At 38.8% G+C, this 17,491-nt stretch overlaps 1 long non-coding RNA gene across 3 annotated transcripts in view; it reads right to left on the bottom strand.

Moving 5' to 3' along the window:
* LOC116573361 overlaps window positions 1–17,125 on the bottom strand; it is a 32,974-nt gene extending 15,849 nt beyond the window's left edge. For 2 of the 3 annotated variants that reach the window (XR_004278724.1, XR_004278725.1), the window contains exons 1-4: window positions 17,080–17,125; window positions 16,640–16,769; window positions 15,955–16,016; window positions 4,700–4,816 (exon numbers count right to left, since the gene is read on the bottom strand). This is a non-coding gene — a long non-coding RNA (uncharacterized LOC116573361). Of the gene's footprint in view, window positions 1–2,604; window positions 2,642–4,699; window positions 4,817–15,954; window positions 16,017–16,639; window positions 16,770–17,079 lie in introns of those variants that run through there. The other variant, XR_004278726.1, reaches the window with a different exon arrangement.
* Window positions 17,126–17,491: the final 366 nt, after the last annotated feature.

The following is a 17,491-nucleotide window of genomic DNA, read 5'->3' as shown; positions in this document are numbered from 1 at the left end:
TTCTGGCACCCACAGGATCCAGAAACTCTGCCACTGGTAAATTTCAGTCAGAAGATACAACTGCCGCCAGTTGGTGCACTCGCCCCCCAGAATGGCTCCTCCAAATTTCTAGACTCTCCAGTAAGCACAGCCTCCCCTGAGAAATTCCATCAACCATGTAATAGTGTGACCTCATATTTTATAAATTAAGCTTTTTGGGTCACATGTTTCATGCTACAAAATACAAATGAGATCAAGACTATCTTGTACCCACATCTCATGGTGAAGCATAGGGAGTATTCACAAAAATCTGTTAACAATTTTTATTACACTGCCACATCCCTCAACCTTTGCTAGAAAGCCTGAAGCCTTCTTGTTTGTTTTACCCCCCTTTATTTCAAAGATGGCAATAAGAAATTGCTTTAAAAAGATCGTTTGAAAGTCTATTTCAATGAACTTTGACGGCGGGCTTTAAGAAACTGACATGAGAATCTCAGGGAGTAACGACCAATATTCATGGTGGGTGGAGAAGGTTAAGGAGGCATCCTTCTCAAGAAAACAACAATCATTCTACTTGTATAGTCTCCTGCGCTTTTGTAGCTAACTACCTTTCTTCTAGTCTGCATTTAGAAAACATGGGCAACTTTGGTTTTAGTTGTTGGATCAGGAGGGAGACAAACCATAAGTGACTCTTAATCTCACAAAACAAACTGAGGGTTGCTGGGGGGAGGGTGGGAAGGAGAGGGTGGTGGGGATATGGACATTGGGGAGGGTACGTGCTATGGTGAGTGCTATGAAGTGTGTAAGCCTGACAATTCACAGACCTGTACCCCTGGGGCTAATAATACATTATATGTTAATAAAAAGTAAAAAATTTAAAAATTTAAAAACACCAAAGCCACAAGTAAATATATTTGTTCCAACAGAAGCTCTGCTCATGTTCCTCATTCCTAAATTCAAACTGTCAGCCTCTCAGCTGATCTTCAAGGACTCATTTCTCTAGCTATTACCTTGCTCCCATATTGACTTGAAGCAAATTTAAGATGTTACCTTTTTCACCCATGAGTATTTCAGATTGTATTTCTAGAAGATCAAGTCACTTTTTTGTAACCTAACAAAACCATTATCACATCCAAAGTATTCTTAATATCATTAAACTTCCAGTCAGGGTTCAAATTTCCAAATGTGTCATCAAGTGTCAAAGTTTTACACAGTTTGTTTAAATCAGAATCCAAATAAGCTCTTTGCCTTGTTTTTGTTGCTGTTGGTTCTTTTTAAAAGATTTTATTTATTTATTTGACAGAGAGAGAGAGAGAAAGAGAGGGAACGCAAGTAGGGGAAGCGGGAGAGGGAGAAGCAGGCTCTCCGCGGAGGAGGGAGCCTGATGTGGGGCTCGATTCCTGGACCCTGGGATCATGACCTGAGCCGAAGGCAGACGCCTAATGACTGAGCCACCCCAGGCTGCCCAGCTCTTCACCTTGTATTGGTTGATCTGCCTTTTATCTCTTTAGGTCTGTAGGTCATCCGCCCCCCTTCTTTTTAGTTCTTGAATTTTTTGGTTATTGTTGTTAATGACACTGTGTCTTTGGCTTGTAATTTCTTACCACTGAGATTTTGCTCATTACAGACCAGTCGTATTATTTAACATGTTCCTCTCCACTTCACAATTCCCATAAGTCAGGATTTCTAACTGCAGCACTATGGACATTCTATTTGCCAGATAATTATGCCCAGAGGATCCTGGGCATCCCAGGATTTAGTAGCATCTCTAGCCTCTGCCCACCAGGTGTTAGTGGCGTATGCACCCGAATGAGTGACAACTAAGAATGTCTCCAGATATTGCCAAATATAACCTTAAGGGAAAAACTGAACCTCCTCCCTACCAAGAACCATTTTTATGAATTATATATAACCTTGAGCACATCGAGATCTATTTTGGAAAAGCTACTTCATAGATGATATTGTGTTTCTCTAGAACGAGGATCATAACACAGAACAGCTCATCACTGACAATGTCGGTAGCCATGTCTTTGCAGCATCCGGATTCAGGTGTTCATTAGGGGTTAGGTTTAGGGTTTAGGGTTTTCTTAGCTGGGATATTTCCACAGGAGAAAAGTTTCTTCATGTACTATTTGGCTGCTGAAAATATATGACTCTTTCCTTCTTTCAATTTCCAAAATTAATTTTCCTTCTTTTAGTATCATAATCCATTTGTGATCCTTTGCGTACTTGATGTGTTTCAATGCAAGGCAATAAACGATTCCCTTCTATTGCTTGTGAGAGCCTCTGTGAATGGCTCTGGTGTCCTTGTGTCCTAACTGTCCTCTTGTGCATTTGCCTTCCCTGCTCTAGAATCAATTATTTTTCCAAGAAGTCCTGCTCCTTTTAGGAAGGAACCATATACTACTAGTGACGGTGATCATTGTTACTGGGTTGGTCATTGTTTTGAGTTTTGTTTCAATGAAGAGAGCTAGGCATTTTTTTAAACTGCATCATGAAGTGCCTGGGTGGCTCGGTCAGTTAAGTGTCCAACTCTTGGTTTCAGCTCAGGTGATGATCTCAGGATCATGATGTTGAGTTCTGCATCTGGCTCTGCACTCCTTGCAGAAATCTCCCGGAGATTCTCTCCTTCTCCCTCTGCCCCTTCCCCCTTCCACACTCTCTAAATAGATAGATAGATAGATAGATAGATAAAATCTTTAAGATAAAAATATATCAGGTGTCCATATTCATTTTTCTGTCAATTTTTAAACAAATATTAGCTCTTCATCTCCTTCTCCACCGTATCTATGAACACATAATGCTTGAACTGTTGCAGTAGCAACTGAAATGGTCTTCCTTTCTCTAGTCTCTCTGCTTAATATTCCAAATTGATTCCTAAGATCCTCTCCATTCTTCAATTTCTTAAATTCAAATTCTACAACCTGCCATACCAAGTCCTTCTAAGTCTAGAGTTACTTATCAATACTCTCTCTTCCCCATCTACTTTAACCAGTAGCCTTCCTTCTAGTCAAATCATCTCTTCCTTATGCCTCCAATACACCTCCCAACTTGCACCTTCATATTGTTCCTCACATTCCCCTCCAAAATTCTTCCCTGTTTGGGGGTTGCAAGTAGGTGTCTATGTTCTGCGCATAACTCACATGAAGACCAATTTTAAGAAACAGATAAGCGTGTTGTCATTGACAACTTACGAGAAATAATGTGATTCCTGTTTTTATACATCATGGTATTTTAAAATTAAAAGATCTAAGCAACTACCCACTTTAATCCCAACATTCTCCCAGTGAGGCTACTGGAGTTCACAGGATGAGTCCTTTAATAAACATCATACAATAGGCACCATCAGGGCTGAAAGCCACATACCCTACTCCAAGGGTTCTTCTCTTTTTGCCACACAAAGCTGACATAAACAGCTCTGTTATGCTGCTAGAGTTACCTGAGGGATAGACTTATCTGAGGGAAGGAATGAGGGAACTGCTGAGGATTTTGTGAAGCCTCATTCAGGGTCACACTGGGTATCTGAGCTCCTAAGCTTGACACACATATCTGGTGAGAGAAAAATGCCAGCTGAATGTCATCTTTCTCTGAAAGTGTGAAGTAAACTAGCAGTAGCTGGGTACACATTAGGATGAGAAAGAAGAGTGGAGCCTGGGTGGCTCAGTCGGTTGAGGGTCTGACTCTTAGTTTTGGCTCGTCATGATCTCCGGGTCATGATCTCAGGGTTGTGAGATCAAGCCCCGTGTGTCAGGCTCCGCACTCAGCCGGGAGTCCGCTTGGGATTTTCTCCCTCCCCTTCTGCCTCTCTCCTCGCTCACGCTCACTCTTTCTCACTCTCTCTCAATTACATAAAAAAATATTTTTTTAAAAGATGAGAAATAAGTGGAGCCAGGAAATAGTCAAGAGAGCAAGACATTGAAGGTACGGAAAGGGATTTGAACCTCCAGATACAAACCTCACCTGCTTTGCCCTATTTCAACATGGCCAACTCAGAGACCGTAAAAGCCATAAGACCCAAGTCAACAGGGAAAAGCATTTAAGGGCTACAAGTAAGATGCCATTCTAGAATTTTCTTTTGAAAGCAACACACATACACACATAAATACAAATGAGATGAGCTATCCGCTCAAATAACCCACCCTACAAAGTAGTTTTCAAATAGGCTGCCGATAATAACAGTAAGTCCAAAACCTCATCAAGAATATTAAATCAAAAGCTCAAATGAACTATAAAACAATTTAAGGCATCTTAACACGCTGATGTTGTGATAAGGTCCCTACAGTAAGTAGGGATGTATATGAGTATATATATATAAATATGAGTATATTCTAGTCCCTTTCCAGGTAGAGAAGGATATATACATTTTCAAGCAGGGTAATAAAATTGTAAACATGAACTAAGACATCAGCTTGACTGGAGTTCAAGTATAGATCAATGATGTATTTTATGGGAAAAGGTGTTCTCTTCCCAAGACTCAGTTTCCTCCAGTGGAAATAATGAAAGTACGTAATTCATGGAGTCATAATGATATCTGTATTCATTTATTGAACAAATATCTATTGCACAGCCTCTCTATGCCAGACATTCTAATATAGCTAGTGTATGATCCCTGGTACCACCCAATCAATATTACTTATTAATATTTTGATAGCTCCAAGGCACTATTAAGATCATTTTCCTTGGCTCTTATATCCCAGACAAACTTCTTACAGTAATTTACCTTCAATGTAGAACAACTACTGGGGCACCTGGGTTGCTCAGTTCGTTGGGTGTCCAACTCTTGATATCAGGTTTGTGAGTCCAAGCCTGGCATTCGGCTCCACACTAGGCACACAGCCTACATAAAATAATAATAATATATTTTTTAAAAGCTCCTGAAAGGGAAATGCAAATCAAAATCACAGTGAGATACCACCTCACACCAGTCGGAATGGGTAGAACTAACAAGTGAGGAAAGGACAGATGTTGATGAGGAAGCAGAGAAAGGGGAACCCTCCTACACTGTCGGTGGGAGTGCAAGCTGGTACAGCCACTCTGGAAAATGATATGGAGTCTCCTCAAAAAAGTTAAAAATAGAGCTACCCTATGACTCAGCAAATGCACTACTGGATATTTACCCTAAAGACACAAACGTAGTGATCCAAAGGGGCACAGGCACCTGAACGTTTATCGTAGCAAAGTCCACAATAGCCAAACTATGGAAAGAGCCCAGATGTCCATCAACAGATGAATGGATAAAGAAGATGTGGTGTATATATATATACAATGGAATACCGTGCTGACATCAAAACCCCCAAATCTTGCCATTTACAAAGATGTGGATGGAACTAGAGGGTGTTATGCTAAGCGAAACTGGTCAATCAGAGAAAGACAATTATCACATGATTTCACTGATAAGAGGAATTTGAGAAAAGATTATAGGGGAAGGGAGGGAAAAATGAAACAAGATGAAACCAGAGAGGGAGACAATCCATAAGAGACTCTTAATCTCAGGAAACAAACTAAGGGTTGCTGGAATGGAGGTGGGTGGGAGGGATGGGGTGGCTGGGGGCGGACACTGGGGAGGGCATATGCTATGGTGAGTGCTGTGAACTGTGTAAGACTGACGATTCACAGACCTGTATCCCTGAAACAAATATTATAGTATATGTTAATTTGAAAAAAACAAACAACAACAGCAACAACAAAAGCTCCTGCAAGACAGACTCACTACTAAGTGAGAAGCTCATAGAGCAGCCACGGTAAGTGTTGGATCTATTACATAACAGGTAAGTTCTCTGTACACATAAAGCATTGATATTCTGGCATATCGGGTCTTTTCTGTGATTTTGGTTAGCATAAATCCTTTCTTCAAAACCTGATAATCTTTAAGTAAACTGATGAAGTCATAATAATAAAAATAGAAAACGCGCCTGTGTGGCTCGGTGGGTTAAAGCCTCTACCTTTGGCTCAGGTCATGATCCCAGAGTCCTGAGACCCAGCCCCGCATCAGGCTGTCTTCTCCGCAGGGAACCTGCTTCCTCCTCTCTCTCTGCCTGCCTCTCTGCCTACTTGTGATCTCTGTCTGTCAAATAAATAAAATCTTAAAAAAAAATAAACAAACAGAAAACTGAAGTTTCTGCACAATTATGGAGCCAAGTTAGACTCAGTCTTAGGAACCAGCTGGCCTCCATCTGATTATTTCATTTTAACAGTTACTCACATTTTACATTTCTTAATGAATTATCTCTCTCTGAATTTAAACACTCTTATGTAATTATTTCAAGGTGTATTTCCAAGACTGAAAAACATTTGGAAACTTCTTTCTTTTTCCTGCTTTCATTTGGTTTGCCTGCTCATTCTTCCCAGCTTCTCCTCTATCGTATCACCCAGTTGGCTCTCCAAACCAAGGCTCCTTATCTTGCCAAATCTGTGAGCTCAGCTTTTAAGAGAAGCATTAACACTTTTTGAAGTTCCTCAATTTAAGGTCTCCCCAGCAATCCACTACTTTTTATCGAAGTGAATACAATTCGTGGATTCCAGTAGATTCAAGAGCACCAGACCACCTCGCTTACCATCACTGTGTTGTGCGATTTGTGTCACTGTAGCGAGGTCAGTCCCCACTAAGTACAGAGGAGAATTGAGTGGCTCTGTTTGTGAATCCTTATCTCCTTACCTTCACATTAGATCAGCTTATGGAACACGGAAGAATATATGCACATTCTATGTATGTCTAAAAATATATATCTGAGTATATTTACAAATGCATGTTATATATTGTATATGTGTATATCTGTTTTTACATAATAAACTTTGTATAATATACATGTATTTATAATGCATATATTTATACACACCTATACTCCTTAGAATATGTGCACAAAGACACAGGCACACAGTCAGAAAGAATTACTTTCCCTTGAATAAATATTCTGCCAAACAATTTTAATTATCTAAGCATTAATATACCCTTTCTAGTGACCTTAAGATTCTGTGTTTCAAACGTTCATTTTGAAGCATCTCATCACAAAATGTGGCTGAATTTATCAAACAGGCCAAAATGGATCTATTAGGTTAAATTTTTTAAAAAGCTTCTTGGTCTATGAAACCTGTACTGCTTGTGGAAAATATTTATATTCATTCAATAAGCCTAAGTTACATACAATATGTAATATTCATATTCACTTAACAAATATTTATGTTCAATAAAAAATTACAGAGCTCAACACTGTTCTAGGGGAAGGAACAAAAGACAATAAAACTTACATTTTCATGGTAAAACTTGGTAATGAATTATAAACAGATGTATATTATGGTATCAGGTCATAGTAATCACTGATAATAAAGATATAGCAGGTGTGGGAGTAGGAAGGACACAAGGTACTATGTTAAACAGAGCAACCAAGAGAGTCCCCTGTGGGAAGTGACACCAGAGCAGAGAATGGACCAAAATGAGAGAGATGCCATTTATTTGAGCATCTGGTTCACAAGCTCTACACCATCAAGGATGGAGAGGGTCTTAAAGGTAGCAAGTTAGCCTGCCACAATGTCATCAATACTTGGAAAAGATAAGAAATTCCCAAGTCAGAGACAAAGGACTGTGTTACTCATAGCACAGCAGACCTTACGACTTCCACCTTGCCCTTGGTCTCCAGCCCCGGGGAGATGTGAAAGCTGACCCAGGTCAATGTTGCCCATTGCCATTGAATGGGTCTATGACATAAAGAGGAACCCCAAGCATAGGGAACTCCCAATCTTCTAAAGAGGGTTTCTAGACAACCTATCCAGTCCCTGCTCCAGAGAGGGACACTGTCTTTATTATACTGGTCCGCAACAAACCTGCCCCATATCCTACCAGAGATACTACCTCTGTTTTCTTTTTTTTTTTCTTTTTCTTTTTTTTTTTTTTTTAACTACCTCTGTTTTCTAAGGCTATGCAAGCATCCTTGAAAAGAATCCGAAACAAAAACTGATCTGAGATGTGCAGACCATGTCCGGGAGAATAGTCTCCTCATGTCAGCTTTTAACAAACACCAGAATCACCGGGAAGCTTGTTCCAACACATATTGCTAGGGTTAACCCCCAGTGCCCCTGATTCAGTCTGTCTGAGGCAAGTCTCAGTGCTTGCATTCCCTAAAGTTCCCGGGAGATAGTGATATTGCTGATCAGGAATCCACACTTTGAAAATCACTGCTTTAAGTCTGTTAAATGGACCGTGTTTTGTTGTGTTGTCCCTGATTCGCTTCCATTTCGCTCTGCTTTATAATCAGAAAATCACGATTCTAAATTGCATCTGCATCTTGGGATCTTTCATTCCATTAAATCTGGTAAGTAGTATCTCTTATTAGAAACAATTCTCATATCTTATAATGTGGCTCAGCTCACTGACTTTTATACTCTATTCCAGACACGAAACAAAGGAGACAGTTGCAATAATAGAGAAAAAAAGAATCCTGTTTACAAAATTACCTCAGTACTCTTATAATCTGAATAGTAACCTTGTGCCTAGAGTTGATATTAATGACATTCCAGTTTTTAGCTACAAGATGCCTTGATGGAAACGCAGATGTCTGCATTGTCTAAAGAGCACTGATCATTTCCATTTACTGCAACCTACACTTGGTTACTGCAACTCTAAAAATTCTTTTAGGTCAAAATTGATCTTTAAATGACCTAATAATATTAGATATTTCAGATTACACACATGTCCATAAAGCTATACCATTAACACATAAATATGCCTTACGGCTATGTCAAAATGGTCTCAATCACTGCAGTGTTTTGTTGTTATAGCTCGAAAATCTAACCGTTCTATGAAATTAATTCCATAAAGCGCACAGACATTCAGTTTATTCTTATGAGAAAAACGCTCACTCCTATTTAAAATATTTTCACATTCACCATCTATTTTAACAAAGAAATTTTGTAGGAATTATCGCATTACCCAAATTTAACACTAGAATGTAGATTTGGAGATTTGCTTTCAGTTTCTCTTAATCCAAGGATTGACTCTATTTCACCTATAGATGGTGCTTGTGCCCATATTACTTAGCATTGTAGTAAAAATTGTGAAAAAGTTCTCTCTTAAAAAAAATGGCAATAAGTATTAGAGCAGTTCACAAACAGAAAGTAGGGCAAACTCTCACTTTATATATGACATCACAATTCCTGCAAAAATACTACAAAATCGACAATATATCAAGGATGCAGAGAATAAATTGTGTGTGCACATTCTCCCTCTCCCTGCAAACAGTGGAAGCGGCATTTGAACTCAGGTGGACTTGACCCCAGTTTGTCAGTATCTCATACCAAACACCAAGTCCTAATACACAGAAATCCTTCTCATGATGCTCTGCTACAAAGTACATTTTTGCCTTTGTTACCACTCTTCCCTCTTTGTGTTGGACCTCAGGGATGTGTAACAGTTTTTATCACAGCTTCTCCCTCTGCCCCTCCCCCAGGCTCATGCTCTCTCTCAAACTCTCTTAAATAAATGAATGAAAGATTTTTAAAAATGACTTTTTAAAACGTTTCAAGCACAAAAATTGAGAAAGTAGTGGAGCCCCCCAAAGATCTCTCAGCCAACCTATCCATATTTCATCTTAAATCCCATGGCCAATTTTATTTCATCTCTACTCCCAACATAATGAGCAACAGATTGTTTTAAAGCAAACTTCCAGACATCATATCATTTCATCTGGAAATGTTTTATGATGTAGATCTAAAGCATAAAAACATTTTTTAGAACATAACCACAATGTCAGTAACACCTCTAAAAACCAAGCAAATAATGAATTCCTCAATAATATCAAATATCCATGCAATGTTCACACTTCTGTGATTGTCTCATAAATGTATTTTTTATAGTTTGTCCACATCAAGAATAAACATTTCCATATACTGCATTTGGTTTACAGGCATCTTAAGACTCCACGTGGGACACCTGGATGGATCACTTGGTATAGCATGGGATTGCTGATCTCAAGGTCATGTGTTTGAGTCCCATGCTGGGTGTAGACATTACTTTAAAAACAAACAAACAAAAAGACTCTATCTACACCAGCTTCCTTACTGTTTTTTTATTTCTTTATGCCTGTATGTTTACTGATGGCATCCCCCAATCTCAATAATGTAATTTATCCTTGAGAATACTCTCTATTGATTCCTTTTCTGTAGAGTGCAATCTGTTTCCTCTATGACAGTGAGTATATCCAATTTGTATCCCAATTTTACCTTTCAATGATTATCTTCTTTCCCCAAATGGCCATGTTAAACTCAGTCTATCCAAGCACTATACCCCTAATCCAGTTCCACCCCTCAGTCCCTCCCAGCAATCATCTCCTCCCACACCACATCCACACCACAAAGCTCCCATCCTCAACCTCACACCTGGGCTGGAATACCTAAGGCTCCTTTTTTGTGATCCCCATCTCTCCTGACCAGATGCTGCACAAGGAGCCACTCACACCTTCTAGCAGTTGACTTAACCCAACACAGGGCTTACTTCCTAAATCAGAATCAGGTTTAGTTCTGAATTTCTCTTGAAAAGGTCTTTTTCATTATGATAGGAAAAATTCAAGAAAGTGTTGCCATTCCCTGAATTTCCACCCTCCTATCAAAATATCAAGGTATGTCTTCAAGAATAATTAGTATGTGATGGGAGGTTTTTCTTCCCGGTCTTGTTGGGTTACTCCTTTTTCCACGTCCTGCAAATGGACTGGTCAAGCTTAAATATAAAAAAATAATAATAATAAAAAGTAAGAGCTATGTAAGTACTAGAAGAAAACATGGGTGAGTTCCCCCATAACTTAAGAAAGAATAAAACTTTCCTAACTATGACTAAAATTTCAGATGCAGAGCTCACATAGTTCAGTCACTAGAGCATCAGACTTGTAAAAATCCAGATGCAATAAAATAAAATACTGACAGACCTGACCACACAAAATTATAAACAACCAACCAATTGAGTCCTCTACAAAATAAAAGAAAAAACAAAATCAAAAGAAAAATGACAACCCAGAATTAGGTGTCTGCAACTTACATGACAAAGAAAGGGTTAGGATCCCTATATAAAGAATTTTTAAAAAGGAAAAAAACAATAACCCTCTAAATATGGGCAAGAACTGTGAAGAGAAAACTCACAGGAAGAGAAATGCAAATGGTACTAAACTTAGAAGATCAAGCTTACCCTTTAAAAAGAAAAATATAAATAAAAGTATACTGAACTATTTCCCTCCTATTGGACTGGCAGAAATCCAAAAGAATAACCACACATACTTAATTTGTTATATGCATAAAAGCAGCCTCATATCCTGTTCAAAAATCAAAAAAGATTAACCACCATTAAGTGAAATACGGCAATAGTTAGCTAAATTATACATGAATTTACCATTTAACCCAGAAATCCCACTTCTGGGGACCAGCCACAAGGGCACACTGATCAAAGAAAGAAGAGGTTATATCACTATTTATATTTGCAAAAGACTAAAAAAACCCCAAATATTGATTACTAATGAACTCGTGGAATGTGTTATGTTATACTCACACCATGAAGTGCTAAGCAACTGGAAAAGGAACTGAGGAATATCTCTTTGTGGCACTACAGAGTGAACTCCATAGTACATTATTAAGTGACAAAACAAAGTTTAAGTTAGCGGCGCCTCAGTGGCTCAAATGGTTAAGCATCTGCCTTCAGGTCCTGGGATCCAGCCAGAGTCAGCATCTGGCTGCTGGCACACCTGCTTCTCCCTCTCCCTGTGCCTCCCCAACCGCTCAGGCTCTCTCTCTGTATTCTCTGTCTCAAATGAATAAATAAAATCTTAAAAAACAAAACCAGCAAAAAAAAAAAAAAACACAAAAAACAACAACAAAAAAGAACTGGGTGCCTAGATGGCTCAGTCATTAAGTGTCTGCCTTCAGCTTGGGTCGTGGTCCTGGGATCATACCAGCATCCCTCCCCGCTCTGCAGGAAACCTGCTTCTCCCTCCTGCACTCTCCCTACTTGTGTTCCCTCTCTCACTGTCTGTCAAATAAATAGACTCTTTAAAAAAAGAAAACCCACAAAGTTTAAGTGAAAATCAAGTACAATATGACAAAGATCTACATATGGGCCTTCTTATATTAAAAATAACAAAATGAGAATCACTATATTGCATATCTAAAATTAATATGAAATTGTATGTTGATTTCACTGGAATTAAAATAAAAACTTAGGGGCGCCTGGTGGTTCAGTGGGTTGAGCCTTGGCCTTCAGCTCGGGTCATGATCTCGGGGTCATGAGATGGAGCCCCACATCAGGCTCTCTACTCAGCAGGGGGCCTGCATCCCCCCCCACCCCCCTCTGTGTGCCTCTCTGCCTACTTGTGATCTCTGTCTGTCAAATAAATAAATAAAAATATTTAAAAAGAATAAATGAGTAAAATAAAAAATAAAAACTTAAAAAAATGGCTACCCACATTGGGTAAGGGCAGGAATAGCATAAGGGGACAGAGAGAAGCCAGACTGATCTCTGAATATGCTTTGCTAAATTTATATTCACAATCCATCTTTAGAAAAATTTAAATATTTTTCATACTTATACAAAAAGAATAATCAAAATGAAAACAAAACCCTAAAAACAAAGAGGAAATGAAAGAAATCAATCAAATTGTGTCTCAATTTGATGGTATACCTCAGAGAGGAAATACCTGCTAAGCTTAAGACACAGGAATGTGACTATGTGCCACAATGGGAATACACTGAAGGATAAGAGAACTAAAACAAACAAAACAAAACACCAAAAAACAAAAGAAAACCATCGAAAAAAGATTCACAAATCTGACCACATCAACATGTAAAACTTTCATATTACCAATGATGCCACAAAGTGAAAAAATAAGACAAACTCTGGAGAACATATTTACAATGACTAGAACAAAGATTACTATACAACACTCATAAAGGATGTTTATCAATCAGTAAGAAATACAGAACAAAATTAACGGAAAGGTATGTAAAAATATACAAAACATGTAAATCAACATTTCACAGAAGAAAAGTGAAAGGCCCAATCCTATCCAAAATCAGAGAAATACAAATCAAAACAATAGGGTTTTCATCTTTCATCAGACTGGCCATAATTTTGAAATAACGGTATCAACTGTGAACAAGGAGACAAAGAAAGCTGTCCTGTCACCTAACAGCTGGTGGGAGTCGTATGGTCACTTAGACCAATTTGGCAGCATAAAGTGACACTGGAAATGCTTAGTCTCTCTGACCCAACCATATGTATCATGCGTGTACACTACAGAATACTTGAAATGCTTGTTCTTCTACAGGGAGAGAAAATGTAAAAGATGGTCACTGCACAATTATTCATAATAATGATAAACAGAAATGACATAAGAAACAGACAACTAAAATGTATGCTGTCATAACAGAATATTAAAAGGAATGAAGTAACCAATTTGGATAGATCTTAAACACAATATTAAATTCTAAACACAGGGCCACCTGCGTGGCTCAGTTAAGCATCCAGCACTCGATTTCAGCTCAGGTCACGATTTCGGGGTCGTCAGATCGAGCCCCATGTCGGGGTCAGCAAGAGATCTGCTTGAGATTTTTCTTTTCCCTGCCCCTCCTGCTTGTGTGTGCTCTCTCTCGCTCTTTCTCAAATAAATAAATAAATCTTTAAAAAAAAAAAAAAAGGGCAGCCAAAACAATCCTGACAAGTTTGTCAAGAAGAATTTGTTCAGTAGAACAAACTGGAGAACTTACATTCCTGACTTCAAACTTGCTATAAAGCTACAGTATCAAACACAAGGAACCAGCATGATAATATCCACATATGAATATTATCATATCCACAAATGAACAGAAGTGGGAGTCCAGAAACAAACCCATACACCTATGGTCAACTGACGCTCAACAAGGGTGCCGAGATCATTCAATGGGAGAAAAAAAGAGTCTCTTCAACAAATGGTATTGGAACTGAATATCCACATGCAAATGAATGAAAATGGACCCCTTCCTCATATCATATACAAAAATTAACTCTAAATAGATCAAAGACCTAAATGTGAGAGCTAGAAACAATAACACTCTTAGGAAAAATACACGAGTGAATCTTCATGATCTTAGAATGACAACAGATTCTTAGATATGACCTCAAAGGCAAACACAACAAAGGAAAAGAGATCCTTTTGTGAATCAAAGGATATACTTTCAAGAGAATGAAGAGACAACTCACAGAATAGGAAGAAATATTTGAAAACCACATATGTGATAAAAATCTATTACCCAAAATACTCTTCAATAAATCCAATTAAAAACAGGCCAAGGATTTGAATGGACATGTCTGCGAGGCAGATACACAAATATCCAACAAGCACTCGAAAAGGTACTCATTAGACATTAGGGAAAAGCAAATCAAAACCACAATGACATGCTACTTCCTACCCACTATGATGGCTATAATATGACAACAAGTGCTGTCAATAAAGAGGGGAAACTAACCCTCATGCATTGCTGGTGGAAATATAAAATTGTGCACATTATGAAAAACAGGCGGTTCCGCGGTAATTTAAAACTACAACTAATGCATGATCCAGCATTTTCACTTCTCAGTAAATACCCAGAAGAACCAAAGACATGTATTCTATCAAAATTTGCACATGAATGTTCAGAGCGGCACTACCCAACAGCAGTAAAGCAGAAACAAGCCAGATGTCTGTTAACCAGTAAGTGGATGAACAGAACTCGGGTCCTTCTACACAATGGAATATTCTTCAATGATAGAAATGAAGTCTTGGTAAAAAGGCACACTTAGCTATAAAATGAAGGTCTGAGGATCTCATGTATAACACGGTGACTACAGCTGATATCACAATTAAAATCTGTTGACTCCAGAGCTTAAATACTCTCACCAAAAAAACAAAAAACAAAAACAAAAACAAAAACCCAAAACAAAGAAAGAAAGAAATATGTGAGGTGAGGGATGTGTTAGATTAGATGGGAGGAATCCTCTCACAATGTATACGAATATCAGAATCATCACAATGTTCACTACATACCTTATAGTTCTGTCAAATATACCTTAATAAAGCCAGAAAAGAAAAACAATGAAGTCTTTAACGTGCTCCAATATGATGAAGTTTAAAAACATTACACTAGGTGAAGGAAGACACACATAAAATATACATTTTGTATGACTATACTCCTACAATAGATCCAGAAGATCCAAGTCCATACTGACAGAAAGTACATTAGTGGTTGCCAGGGTCTGAGAATTTTGGAGTTATTTTAAGGACGTGCGGTCAACTTATTCTATAAAAATTCGAGGTTTTGTAAAGGGAAAAGAAAAACAAACCAAGACCGGGGGAAAGCTCTCTACATGAGCTTTAGTAATACCTTCTCCTAAAAAACCTCATTAACTGGGTTCTGCTTGGTAATCTGTCTTTTGCTTCCACTGAAGAATAATTATAGTCATTTATTTTGTGGTTTGCCAGAAGAAGGTTGTTCATCATTTATATAAAGAGAAACAGAAGTTTTTTATTCAGCTCTTGATCCCAGAAAGTCTTTAGGCTCCGAAAGGAATAGGGATGCTCTATGCATGTTTTTTTGGGGGGCGGGTGGGGGATGGGGAGGGAGTGTGGGGGAGTCATGGTCAAAAGTCTGAAATATTTGCAAGTTTGATAACCACGTGACTTTATATGATGTGTGTGTGTGTGTGTGTGTGTGTGCCACTTTGCCCTATTGATCTGCTAATCCAATGCTACTGGTCTACACACCTCAACATCACCTGCAACCTTGTTCAAAACCAAAACTCTCCGGCCCCATTCTATGGTTTAAAACACCTCCCAGTTTTGATCTGATGCACACTAAAGTCTGAGAAACACTGTGTCAGGCTGGTTCCCTCAGGTTCATTTTATCTATTTCTACTTTTCTATTTTAAACACGAGTCATAATCCTCATAAGTTCCATTATAAAACAAAGCAGAAAATGACTTCAATAACTCACACAGGACTTCTTCATATTTTGCTGGTCTCCCTTGGAAAATGCAGAAATCTCTGAAGGCAGAGCTGGGATGGAGAAAGAGGAATGAAGTCATTAAAGGTACAGACTGCCTTGCAGTTCCCGGACCTGCCTTCTTAAAAAGCTGCAAACATCACCTGGGTGAAATGCCCCTCTGTGGGAGAATACCCTTTTCACCTCGCAGAAGGGGCAGGAAAGGACATATGTAAACCACCCACACAACTACGTCTGACTGTGATTTGGCCATGCAGAGCTTGAGTGTGCAATTTTTCACTGGGTGAATGGAACTATCGTCTAGGACATTTTTAAACAATGTCTGTACCCCTATGTTCTGTTTCAAAGAAATTTTAAAAATGAGAAAAATTGGTTAAGCAAATTATAATACGCTAAATGAAGGAACACGAAACCTTCAGCAAAGGTTGTACAACAAAAGTTGTTACATCTGTATTTCCTTGTTTACTCAAGTTAGAGAAGGCAACCAAAGCTAAGAAAAAAAGGATGGAGGCACTTTCAAGTGAGTGTACGTTTTGTTTTTCTAAGGCATTGCAGTTTCTCAAATGGCTATCTTTTCTTAAACCAGTGGTGATGTGGTCAGTACAGGACTGGGGTAGGAAAACTCAACGTTTCCTCTGGGTTCTGCCCCAACACAAAGACAGGGAAATTCACTTACATTTTCAGCACCAATTTCTTCTCAACCTTCAAGAAGAAAAATAAGTAACTCTCCTTGTACTGCTGTCTTGTAAAGAACTCAACAGCACAGCTTTAAATGCCAGAATCATTGTGTGAGCAGAGCTCAGAATCTGGGAAGAGGGAGCACAAAACAAAGAGTAAGGGTTGAACTGGGATTGGTGAGACAAAACTGACTCACATCTAGTTTTAAGGCCCTTTCCCACAAATCCCTGGAATGCCTCCAGCACAGTTGTATTTCCCAGGTCATCCAACCATCCTTCACTCCTTCCAGCCCAGCTGCCCTGGTCCAGGCTTCTCTCCATTAGGCAGCCTGGGAGCTTCTGAATGGGGCAATATTCTCAATTCTCACTTGTTGTGAACACGCCTGTGAAAACCTAGGATCTGCTCCTCTCTCCGAACTACACTCTGCTCAAAACTCACTCAAGAGGTGCCTGGGTGGTTTGGTTGGTTAAGCAAACGACTCGATCTCAGCTCAGGTCTTGATCTCAGGGTCATGAGCTCAGCCCTGCAGTGAGCCTACTTTAAAAAAAAAAAAGAGAGAGAGAGAGAAAGAAAAAGAAAAAAGAAAAAACCTCAAATAGTTGTAGGATTCTCTCCAACTAACATATACTTAGAGACTCCTCCTTCTTACTTCCCAAGATGTGCTTTTCTAATGTAGATGAGAAAGACACCTGAGGGGCAAATTCATTTTAGCTGGAATTGTCACCCAGGCCCAGAGTTCCAATGTATTTATTATTCCATAGACTCTCAGGTCAGACCTTCTATAAATTCAAATCAAGACTGCTGACAACTGTTACAAACCTAACTTGGATACGATTATACGGTCTCTATT

Source organism: Mustela erminea, chromosome 14 (assembly GCF_009829155.1).
Source record: "Mustela erminea isolate mMusErm1 chromosome 14, mMusErm1.Pri, whole genome shotgun sequence".
In the NCBI taxonomy this organism is placed as follows: domain Eukaryota; kingdom Metazoa; phylum Chordata; class Mammalia; order Carnivora; family Mustelidae; genus Mustela; species Mustela erminea.
This window is presented reverse-complemented; position numbering and strand designations above follow the sequence as displayed.